Source organism: Elgaria multicarinata, chromosome 8 (assembly GCF_023053635.1).
Source record: "Elgaria multicarinata webbii isolate HBS135686 ecotype San Diego chromosome 8, rElgMul1.1.pri, whole genome shotgun sequence".
Lineage (NCBI taxonomy): Eukaryota > Metazoa > Chordata > Lepidosauria > Squamata > Anguidae > Elgaria > Elgaria multicarinata.
In genome coordinates, this window is record NC_086178.1 from 33939421 (window position 1) to 33951974 (window position 12554).

Genomic DNA, 12554 nt, shown 5'->3' on the forward strand with positions numbered 1-12554 from the left:
ACAACTGGAGGGACCCAGGTAGGGGAAGGCTGGTTTAGGGGACTCTGTAATACTGTGGTACTAGTATCTAGTACTGTCTTGCACAACTTATGGCCTACCAAGCCAGTTCCTGCCCATTGGCTATGCGAGGCAACCCCATCCTTCTGCTCACTTCCACCTTGTGCTGGCCACAAGAGAGGACCCTGGCTAGGGTGACCATATGAAAAGGAGGTCAGGGCTCCTATAACTTTAGCAGTTGCATAGAAAACGGAATTTCAGCAGGTGTTATTTGTATGCATGCAGCACCTAGTGAAATTCCCTCTTCATCACAACAGTTATAGCTGCAGGAGCCTTACCCTCATGACCAGATGCAAAAGAGAGCAGGGCTCCTGCAGCTTTAACTGTTGTGATGAAGAGGGGATTTTACCAGGTGCTGCTTGCACACAGATGACACCTGCTGAAATTCCCTTTTATAGAGAACTGTTAAAGATACAGGAGACCTGTCCCTGGCTGAAACAGGGGCAGGATCTACACTACTGCTTTATAACGGTTTATAACAAATTTGAGAACTGTTCGGGCCCAAGACACATTTCATATACTGTTTTTAAACCATTTTCAAAGTGTTATATCCTACTTGGTGTAGTTCTGGCCAGGGACCATGTCTGCCTTTAATTATGTCCAAGTTCTGTTCCATTGCTTTCAGTGGGACTTAATTGTAATTAACTTTGCTGAATTGTGCCCTTGTAACTTACAGGGCTCTGGCTTTTTCACTTCTTTCCCTCTGTTCTCTGAGCAGGTGCAGCCTCTCCAGTTCCACACCATGTGTGTGTGTTTGTGTGTGCATATAAAATGCTATCCTGCTCTTTAGTTTAGTGAGGCCTTTGTCACATATCCCCCAGTCATATCAGATAGACTCTATCACAATATCCATTATGGCACTTGACACAGCAATGATTTCCCTCACGTGGATGCTGATCTGCAGTCACATGTCTCTCTGTGTGTGTTTTTACATCTGATTTCATGTAATGCATTGCAAGCCAGGAAGCATCATTTCAATTTACATTGCTTTTCTTGAGGCACCGTCCAGTGTGGCTTAAATCTTGTTGTCCTGTAGCTCAAAGGTAAATTTTTGCCTATGATTTTTTGTGTGTGTATTGCAGTTACTTGTTTTGTTCTACACCTCAGGGCATGGATCTATCTATCTTTTTTTGTTTTTTGCTTATGCTATTTCCAAAAACTGTTGCCATGATGCATAACAGTAGCAGTAACAACAATAACAATAATAAAATTAAAAATAATAAAACCATGAAGGAGTGGCTCCTAATTAACCTCTTTTACAAAAAAAAAAAAAAAAAAAGGGGGGGGGAACAGATTCTTTTTATCTGGTTTCCTCTCCAAAGAGTACTAAACCTTGTGAAAACATAACAAGTCAAGTATTAGCATTTGTTTCACTGATTAGAGTGCAATGATCCCAAAACCCACTTGGCTAGTTTCCAGTGGTACTTTATTTTTTAAATTCCACTTAGTTGCGCTATCTGGATTTCATAGCGCTGGGCAATTCCTGCTCCTCCTCCTCCTTCATTGTGGGAACAATAGTACACCACCACCTCTTCTTCTTCTTCTTCTTCTTCTTCTTCTTCTTCTTCTTCTTCTTCTTCTTCTTCTTCTTCTTCTTCTTGATTGTGGGGACAATAGGACAACACAGAGCTATGAAGGGGTTAATAAACTGTCCACAACTTTATTGGTTACAGCTTGAATAAGGATCCATTGCACAGCACATCTGGTAGCTGCTATCACCAACTCTCCCAGGCCTTCTCCGTGGTGGTACCCACCCTCTGGAACAGCCTGTCCTGTACAATTCGGGAGGCAGAAAATGCCTCCTGAAAATATACTTGCTTATCTAGATTTTCTCTGGCTTGTAATTAATTGCTCAAATACACAATTTTACTGTTGCTTTAATTGCTTTGTATTGTTATTATAGTTGAAATCATTTTAAGAACATAAGAAGAGCCGTGCTGGATCAGACCAGGGGTCCATCTAGTCCAGCATTGGACAAACAGGTGCCCATGAGCAGGATATGAATGCAACAGCATCCTTCCTCCCATGATCCTAAGAAACTGGTGTTCATAGGTGTACTGGAGTTACCATATAGGCATCATGACTAGTAGACATTGATAGTCTTCTCCTCTATGAGGGTAATTCTGCTCTCTCCAACAAAGGGATCCAGCCCAATGCCTTCCACACCCCACATTGTGCCATAATGACCATTAGGAAAATTGATACAATATCTGCCACACTGTAGTGCAATAACTTATAAACTTGCTATGGGGAAGGCAGAAACCCTGCATAGTTAGGCTAATAGCTTGTGTAGGTAAAAAAAAAATCTTCCTGGCTCCATAAACTGTCAGCTAACAGACTTCCCTAGCAAGATGAAACACCAGTAACAGATGTAGGGAAACCAGCAATGGCTATGACCAATGCTGTGGCTCAGACTCCTTATCTGAGCCCAATGTGATCAGAGGGAGAAAGTCTTCCCTCTGCTCCACCCTGAAATTCCATCCCCAGCACACCAATTGTCTTTCCTCCCCCAGCCCCAGCTCCTTTCCCAGGCCTCATCACTCCCCTTAAGCCCATGCCCAGCTGCCTTCACAATATGGGGGCCCATCTGGTAAGTTGGCAGCCATTTCATGGCAATTCTTATGGTCACATATTCATGACGGAACGTAAGTGTGATAAAAACACACACTCTTGGTTTGATTATAATTTTTAATCTATTGTCCCCTACTACATCCTTTTTCAGCACATGAAGTAAACAGTCATTAGTCATCTAATCTCTAGGCCTCATGGAAAGACTCTTCAAAGACTTTCAGGACTGGGGACTGGTTAACACTGAACCCCGAATCAGACCCACTGTTTCATTCAATTGAGATTTACAGACAAGAACACCCTACGGGTCTTTCCTTGTTTATCATTTCTAGTAAATTACTGACCTCAAGCAGAGACTAACCAACCCATATGATAGGTAACTGTCACCATCCCAAATGGACACTTTGAGGGAACTCCCCTCCCCCCCCCACAAACACCTGAATTTACCCCAGCTCTCTCCCAATAATGACATAGTTTTTATGAGTTTTAAGGAATGTTGTTTCCTTCTGGTTGATATAGTGATTTTTCTTCCTCTGAACTAAGCTTAGCTTTGATGTGGGAGCTTACACACTCACACATGATCCTCTGAATGTGTGAAATGCTAAGTGTTTCAAAGAAAGCATGACAAGTACAACAGGCTGTCTATGGATTTATAGATATCTAATGATAGATTTGTTATGTTGGGGACTTGCTCACTATTGTTTAAAATACAAAGTACAAAACATTCCCTGGGAAACAGATGTATGATGTATAAAGTATAGCAGAGAACAGAACTTCTCTTAGACAGGTATAATCTTTATATGATATACAAAGCAGAAAATACATGTAGGTTCAAATTCATCTGTTCTTTTCCAACTCAGTGATTGTATATGACTCACTGCATCTTTTCTTTTCTTTTTTGAGATGGAACCAGGGGTGAGTAGCTCTGCTAAAGCTGCTTCCACATCATCTTCTGTATGGTGAGCAAAATACCCCAGGGTGAAACTAAACTTTTTTTTAAAAAATCATGCATAGCTCTATTATGCATGATTTGGAGAATGTTTAATTTGGTGCTCAGACAGTCCAGCTGGCAGAATCAGAAGGGAAGAAGTTGTGACTGACTGACTGAGACGTCCCCTAATTTTATAGTTACCTTTCAGGCCCCCAAATAAGGAACTAAATAGGATCTCTTTCATAGAAGCTGTTATTAATGATATTGTAAAGAGAAGGGTAAAAATATTTTGTTATACAAGTGTGAATGAATTACTGTGCTGAGGCCTATCTTATATATAATTTGAGAAACCCATTAAACTAGTGTGGTGGATGGTTTGGTTTATTATTGTATAACAGAGGGAGGGGGTAAAATACCTCTCTCAGCTGAGCCAGCAGCAGAAAAAAAATCCACACAAGGCCTGGGATTTACTGACTGAGATCTGTCTCTAATTTTACAGAGTACAGTCAAGACAAGCCCTTTTCAGAAACTCAGATGGAGAATAGAACCTATATTGCCCTGAGAACTTTAATGGCATTTTTGCCATTGTTCTCTGTCTGTGTGCAGTGCACCCTCATGGAGAAGTACCAAATAATTTGGACATCTAGAGCATCATCAGATGAGCATTTTATCACATGTTCATTACTGCCCAATCACAGTTTTTCACGGGACCTTTTGATAATGCCCTCTGCGCATCTCCCACTCCTTCTGATCTTCTTTCTGCCACAAATAAGACTTCGACCAGATCTATACCAAGCAGAATATGACACTTTGAAAACAGTTTGAAAACTGTATATGGAATGTGTCCTGGGCCCCAACAGTTGTCACTACTGTTATAAACCGTTTTAAAGCAGTAGTGTAGATCCTGCCATAGGTAAATACATTTTTTTTTGGAAGCGAAATGTGCTGCCATTTCCTGCTGTGTGCAAGAAAAGCAGTGCGATAAAAATGCCCACTGAATGGGCCACGTGGTCATTGTTTACTTCCTCTTTCTTCCCCTGTGTGAAGAAAGAGGACGTATCATGGGACAGAAGTGGAGGAAAAGCGATGGTAAGGAAATGCGATTTCCCCCTTCTGATGACACTCCTACTGTTTGATGAATACTAGTTGCAAATTATTTATTTGCACGATTTGTGATCAAATATGCTTGAATATTTGGTCATTCTCATTACTGTTTTTGATGGGGGTTGTTAATGGGGTTTGTTGCCAGCTGGCTGGCTTGCTGGCTTTTTTATTTTTAAATTCCAATTTTTTTAAAAAAGTTGTGTATGACTGTCACAAGTTTCTCTGCTTGAACATTAGGGTGGGTGTTGTGGGCGGTGGACACTACTTCGCTGATTCACACTTCTCACTTATATACTTTAGCTTCTCAAGGCTTGTGCATTGGCACCACTTTGCACATCGAGACTTTGAACTCCTGTTTACTTCTTGCACAAACACATTACTCTGAGACCCTCTTTCTAATGCCCTGCATTGCATGCCAGCACCGTGGGGCTAAGTTACAACAAGTGTCTCTGGGTTGTCTGTGCAGCCTCTGTTGTCTCTCTCTCTCTAAGGCCTTAGCTAGACCTACCTTCTATCCCATGATGGAGGAGGGAAGATTTCGCATTGTGATTAACGCAAGATCCCTCCTCCGTTTACACGTAAGGTGTGATGACCTCAGGAGGAGAGGTGTTGCGCCTGCCATTTTTTAAAAAAGAAGACGGAGTGCACAAAAGGTTGTGTGCAAAGGTAAGTTTTTTTTTTTAAAAAAAATTAATTTAATTTCCCCACTCCCCCCACCCTACCCCCGATGGGTGCAGCGCTCCTGGGTCAAGCTACGGCAATGGGCCACACATTCCGCAGTCTCGGGCTCAGCCCGGGGGCCAAAGTGGAGGGCGAGATCCCAGGGCAAGGGAGGGATCATGGGGACGCACAGGGATGATCCCAGAGTTCGCCCTGGGATTTTGCCTGGTCTAGCTAAGGCCTAACCAAACCAAAGCCTCTAGCCTCAAACAATCTCCCTCTCTCTCTTTCTGCCAAAGTCTCCCAACGGTCCAGCCTAGCTGCTCATTTGTGGCAGGGGTTATTGCTTATTGCAGCTTATTGCAACAGCCTTCTTCTCTAGAAATATTTCTACAGGGTACTCGGGACGTACACTGGTTTTCCTCCAGAAAAAAGTCTGATCCATGTATTCTACGTACTTGAGTTTTTTTTAAAAAAAATGACAGCCACAATGTAGAAGCTGTTGAAAAACACTTATTCATGTAAGCATTCACATAGTTACATAATGTTTAAAATTCTCTTAAACAATGTACCAGCCAATGGGCATGCAAGCATGGCTTCTGCATGACTCATAGTACGCTGGAGTCAAATGGTGCATTCCTATAGACAGGCACATGGGAGAGAAGCCTTTTAAATGTTATGCCTGCCATGCGGTGTATCTACAATCACTGTTTTTGAGCAGCCTTCACGTTTTAACTGGTCTTAATATATTAATAAATGCTTCTTATTAATGCTATGCTATTTCTAAGGTTGTCAAACCAGACAGTGTCCACAATGCACCAAAATATATGCTCAATTCTAAACACAACAGGTAGTAAGTCCTATTGAATACAGTGGGACCTACTTCTGAGTAAACATGCACAGGACCCCACTGTAAGTATGCTTCAGTGCATACCACCTGCAGTGGTCTTCAGCATGTTCACTCCATGTTGGAGTATGACCTTATTTATTTATTTATTGCATTTATATACCATCCCATAGCCAGAGCTCTCTGGGCGGTTTACAAAAGTATAGTTATAGTTTACTTCTATGCTGCTCAGCTCACAACAGTAGTGTTATTGTGCCAATAACAGTAGATTTAACACATACTTACAAGTAAGGTACCCTTACATTTATAAGCAAGGGGGGGGGGGTTGGTTTGTTTAACCTATAGATTTTTGGCACATGTAAGTGCTTCTTGGGCAAGATGGTAGCATAAATCCAGTAGCAGAAATTCATGTTGTGGGTTTACTAGCAGTGATCCAGTTCATTAAAGGACCTGGTTGGAATTTTCTCTCTGAACTAAAAGGAAGTTAGGAACAAATTTCCATCTCCTAAAGCAACTATTTTTATATGCTTAAACACATATGTGATAGATTAAAATGTGAGGGCTTATAAAAATTCCTGTGGTTTCTCCCCCACCCCTTCATTTGGACTAGAACAAACTGAATAAAAGTCATGAGTGTTTTCAATGGTTCTGTCTTTCTTTGGAAATTCTACTCAGACATCATCCTACAAGAGCAAGCTGTTTTTTTGTTTTGTTTTTTAGAATTCGGTCTTTTGTTTTAGACATTTAGTTGGATCTGGACTTAGTCATACTTAGAGTAGACCCAGTTCAATGGGTCTACTCTGTCAGGGTCTGGATCCAACACATTATATTTTACTTGTTTAGGATGCAAATAGTTAACAGCACAGTCCTATACATGTCCTCTCAGAATGATTTCAATAGGCCTTATTCTGTTGGCAAATGGGTGTACTGCTGCAATTGGGAAGAACAATTCTATACTCCAATATGCCAGAGAGAAAGATATGCTTCCACTATTCCTGTAGGTAAAATTACTTTAATTTCTACTGACATATGTGTGTGTATCAATAATCTGAAACTCAATCCAGACAAACTCAATTCAATATTAAATATGTTATATTATGTTCTTATTATGTTGAATTATGAGTTTTAACTTTTATTTAATTACACTCACAGACCGGCAACTCAAAATTCAATATATGAGGACAACTAGCAGATACAAATATAAATGCAAACTACAAATGCAAAAATATACATAGCGTAGAAAATTCAATCAACGCTAACTTCAGCAACAGTAGGTATTGGTAGCAGATGATGTTAAAATGAATTATTATGGGATTTAATAATCTGATTCCTGATAGAGCATGCCTGGACATAGAATTTTGCCAGCTTGTTTTAATTTTTGTGACTCACCCAAAGATGATATAATCACCTATAACTATTGCATGCTATAGAAATGAAATGAAGTCAGTGCAATGAAATCAATGCAATGAAATCAATGAATTAATAAAAGTCCGCTAAAAAGCATGCCACTGTGTAAGCTGTAATGTAACTGTTTACATGGAATATCCACGAAAGCAATCTGTTCTAACTCTCTGACCTAGTTTCTAAGGCAGATTCCTCTGTTCATAGGAATAAAGGTTATCCCAATCTCACCATTATATATTTGGATTTGGGGAACGAATCACTAGGGTGTTTATGAATCCCATATACATGGGAAAGAGAGTGATTGAAGCCAGAGGACAGACACCTGAGAAGAACTGGGCAAAGTATAAGTCAGCGGTGGACAATCTATGCGTGGTCCCAAAGGGCAGAATCATGCCTCCCTTCACCCCATGCTGCTGTGCTGAACCCCCACCCCCCACCCCAAGCATGCAAATTGCTCTTGCTTTCCCCACTGTTGTTCAGGGCAGGGAAATGGTGATCTCTCTCAGGATCACTGGGGGAAGGAGTGGAGAGAAGAGTCTCTACTCCCTCTCCTGGTGACCCTACAAATCACTCTCTTCCTGAAACTTAGGCCCTTTCTACACCTAAGGGTTATCTCAGGAAAATGGAGGGATTGCCTCTGCCTGCTCCTGGGATCCCCTGTGTGGAATTTGGATGCACAGGAACGATCCTGGGATATATGACTGGTGCAGACATGCCCTTATACTCTAAGAAGTGAAGCTGATGTAACATACTGCCCCTTACTCAGGTTGGATTGTCCACCCCGACTTATTTATTTAATATGGCCATACCTGGGGGGACTCAGGACTGGGACTATATCATGAAGTAAGAAGTGAGGAAGTCAATCCTTCCCACCTTCGTTGCCTAATAATAATAATTGCCCTACAAAAACTGCTATTCCCCGTGGGAGGAAGAATTCCATTGGAACCAATAGCACCTTTTCTTCAGAGCCAATTGCAGCTTGGGAAGGGGGATTTTCATTGAGCCGACAGTACAGAATTAAAAGGATAATTTACCTCACAATGTATCATGGTCCTGGTCCTGGTCCTGATCAAATCCACCCATGGTTGCAGGTTTTAGAGCCCACCTCCCCAACGCACACTTAATGTGTCATTTGGGCTCTGAGAAAAACATAACATGGCTGCCTAATGAGATTTGCTTACTCTTACTCCATGTGAAGTTCAGTTCTGACACAGTTTTTGAAAACAATGGACTGGTTTGTTCTCATGAGCAAACCCTTGTTCATCTTGTAAAAAGAAGAAGATCCTTTGCATGATACTTGGATTTTCATTTTTATTCTTAGCTCTATTAGCACCACACTGCTAACATTTAGTTCACTGGAATTCAGTTTCAAGCAGTCAAAAACCTAGTAAATGGTAGTTTCTCAAGCCACAACAGTAATGCAGCATTGGATATTCCATTGTTTTCTACTGGGGCTAGCTCCTGACCAGCAGTTAGCAAATAGAAGGGTCTTGGGTGGGTGTTTGTGGTTGAATCAGAGGGCAATCCTAGCCCCTGCCCGAGGTTCATTCAGGAGGAATAGGATGGGGTGGCAGTGTCCCACCTATGGTAGAGAAGTGCTCTGCTGGTGGGGTGGCATGTCCATTCTGAATGCTCCCAATACACTCATGGAAACCTCTGCAGGCAAAGGAATACAGTGTTCCTGCTGGCATTAGGGGGCAATTCTGTGCATTGCGGGTGTGTATCAGGGTTGACCTTGGAACCACCAGAACTAAAGCTCCCTCACTCTCCCAACATGTCTCTGGACTGGATCTCATCCCTACATCAGCCTGAAGCTGGTGTAGTTAATTTGCCTCCCATTGGTGTTGATGAAAGGGGAAAATACAAAGATCTGCCACTTAAAAAAAACAGAGAGAGAAGAGCATGTCCCACCACCCACACTGGCCATAGTGAGCAAGCAGGGTTTGGGAAGTGGTGGATTGTCTGCCATGGAACTCCATTCCCCACTTCTTAGGATTGCTCTGCTCAACAAAACAAAAATGGGATGTGTGAAAAACCTGGATGTATCCACAAACCACACACGTCTATCTATCTATCTATCTATCTATCTATCTATCTATCTATCTATCTATCTTTTTTGTGAACCGCCCAGAGAGCTCCGGCTATTGGGCGGTATAGAAATGTAATAAATAAATAAATAAATAAATAAATCTATCTACCGTATTTCTTTGATTGTAAGACACCATCGATTGTAAGACACACACTAATTTCAGTACCACCAACAGAACCCCCCCCCCCAAGACACACTCGCGATTCTAAGACGCACCCCATTTTTAGAGATGTTTATATGGGGAAAAAAGTTTGTCTTGGAATCAAAGAAATAAAGTATCTATTTATCTATCTAATCTAGATGTATTACCATGTGTATTGCTACACAAATGAGGATTCAATTCTGGTTTTTTTTAATACAGACCATGAATCAACTCATCTGTTTCAAACAGCAATATTTGATAGATCACAATTCTTCTGTTGCTTAATGCCTAAGCTTATAAATATACTGATCATGCTACTGTCAACTTTTTGCTTCCTTTAGGGTTAACTTGATGACTAATGGAACCTCTGTAGGTGGTGTACACTCAGCTTTCATGGACACTAATTGGGCATCAGTGTTAATCGTCACCTCTAAAAGGTGGTACACCTGAATAATTTTCTAAGGCGGAAATAGAAATTTAGGCATGACTCATCTGTACGTTTCATTTAAAATGATGGCACAAAATGTTCACAATTGAGAAGTGCCATTTGGACTTCCATCCTATTAATTTATTTGGAAACTATGTTATGAAATGGATGGATGTTTGACAAAGGGAGGATGAGCAGCACCTAAAAGGCCCTAACCTGGTGCCCTCCAGATGTGTTGGACTATATACCCAACCAGCTGGTTGGAAATGATGGGAGTTGTAGTCCAACACATCTGGAGGGCTCCCAATTGGGCAAGACTGGCTTCAGTGATGGAAAGTTTGTTTAGCACTGTAGGGATATATATTGGAAATAGGACAGTGTTAAATGCTTTGTTGTAGTTGCATCTAGACATAATCTGAACACTGGTTCACATTTTGGTGTTGTAACATCTACCAGAATTACTAGCAGACAATGGATTGTATCCAGTTTTAGTCAAACTAAGAGTAGACCCAATAAATCCCATTGATTTCAGTAGGTCTCCCCCAAGCATGACTAAACCTGGATCCAAACCAATATTTTTTCACTCATATTCCTGAAATGTAGTTGGGTTATGTATGTTTTAACAAACAACATTAAAAACCCCAGCCCACTAGTAGCAGTGGGTTGGTCTTTGGTGACGATGGTCTTGGAACACAGAAAGCTGCCTTCTACCAGATAAGACTGTCAATCTAGCCCAGTATTGTCTGCTCTCACTGGCAGCAATTCTCCAGGGCCTCTTTCCCATTACCATCTACCTGATCCTTTTAACTGGAGATGCCAATGTTTGAACTTGGAACATCCCGCATAAACACCCATTTCCCAGGAAGCTGGTACCATCCGCCATTTTCATTTTCTAAGAGCCCCCATGACACCCAGAGGCATGCTTGGAAATAAAGATGGAGATCGAGCCTAGTACTACACTTTGCACTGGTAGTTACTGTACAAGGTAGCAAAATGTAGCAAGGCCCAGTGAACTTCATATGAAGCATATATAATAACAACAACATAGGCAAGAGGCTAAAAGTGTGGTTTATTGACAATAAAAAGTATGTTCAAGATTGCTTGAGCAATGGAATATGAAGGCCGCAGAATCTTGTTTCTTTAAGATTTTCATGAAATGGGTTGTGATGGATACTTATAGCACCTGACTTATGGCAGTGAATTTATCCCATTGGGACCCCTCTAGCTTTCTGCTTCCATGAGTATATTTTTAATGAGTACTGACATGGATCGATTGAAGCTTCCCAAACTATGACAAGTTTCTCTAAACACTGCCATCATTTCATGTGGATTTCCGCTTATGTAACATGGAAGTATGAGTAAGAGCATGGTTACAGGTGCATGCTCTATGTGAATGCACTCTTATTAGGTTAGTTCTCTGTGAAGCGTTGTTTTTCTCTTCACTTAGAGAATTCATCCAGATCTCCTTGTGTTACTTTCTCTCTCCGCAGAACGCTGTGTTCCTTGGCTAATATCTAAAAACAAGCTGTAGCACACAAACATTCTCCTCAGGAAAATAAAAGACTGAACTCCTTTGCCTTGGTGCATAACCCGATTCATGCCGGAAAATAAAACTCTCATGGGACACCAGGGCATGACAAAAGTCAGAAGATGAATTTCTTACAACATATCTCTTTAGGTTTTAAAGGGAGAGTTATACTTTGCCTCAATTCACTAGCAGTCACACCAGGCAACCCTTTTCAAAGACATGGCACTTGGTATTTTATTAGGAAGGGTATATTCTAGAGGCAGAAGTCAATCACTGGAATTCAAATGAGCAACAAAATTTATTCATGTTTACAAGGGTGTTCTGCATATTCAAAATTCAACTTGCTGACTAATTCACTCCTTCTCTTTATTGTATGTCCCTAACAGATGGAGGAATGACCAGTATTCCTTTCTCAGTCTTTCCTGGACAAGCTCCCCTGCCTCAGGGCCAGTGGCAAGCATTTCTTCTAGCCATGACTCTTCATAGTCCTCACAAGTGCCAAGAGGGGCCCACCTGCATCATGCCTACCCTACTCAAGCCCTGAGTAAGGGGTGGGAAACTTGTGTCCCTTCAGATGTTTTATTTTACAACTCCCATGATGCTTCACTGTTGGACATGCTGACTAGGGTTGAAAGGGGTTGTAGGCCAAAACATCCCAAGGGCCACAAGTTGCCTACCCTGCCCTAAGGCCTTGTATAGGTGAGTCAGATTTATCTGACTCCCTCTTAGCCATACAGCCTTAAAGGAACAGGTATGAGGAATCTCCCTTCACTTTCACTCTCAAAGATATGGTAGAG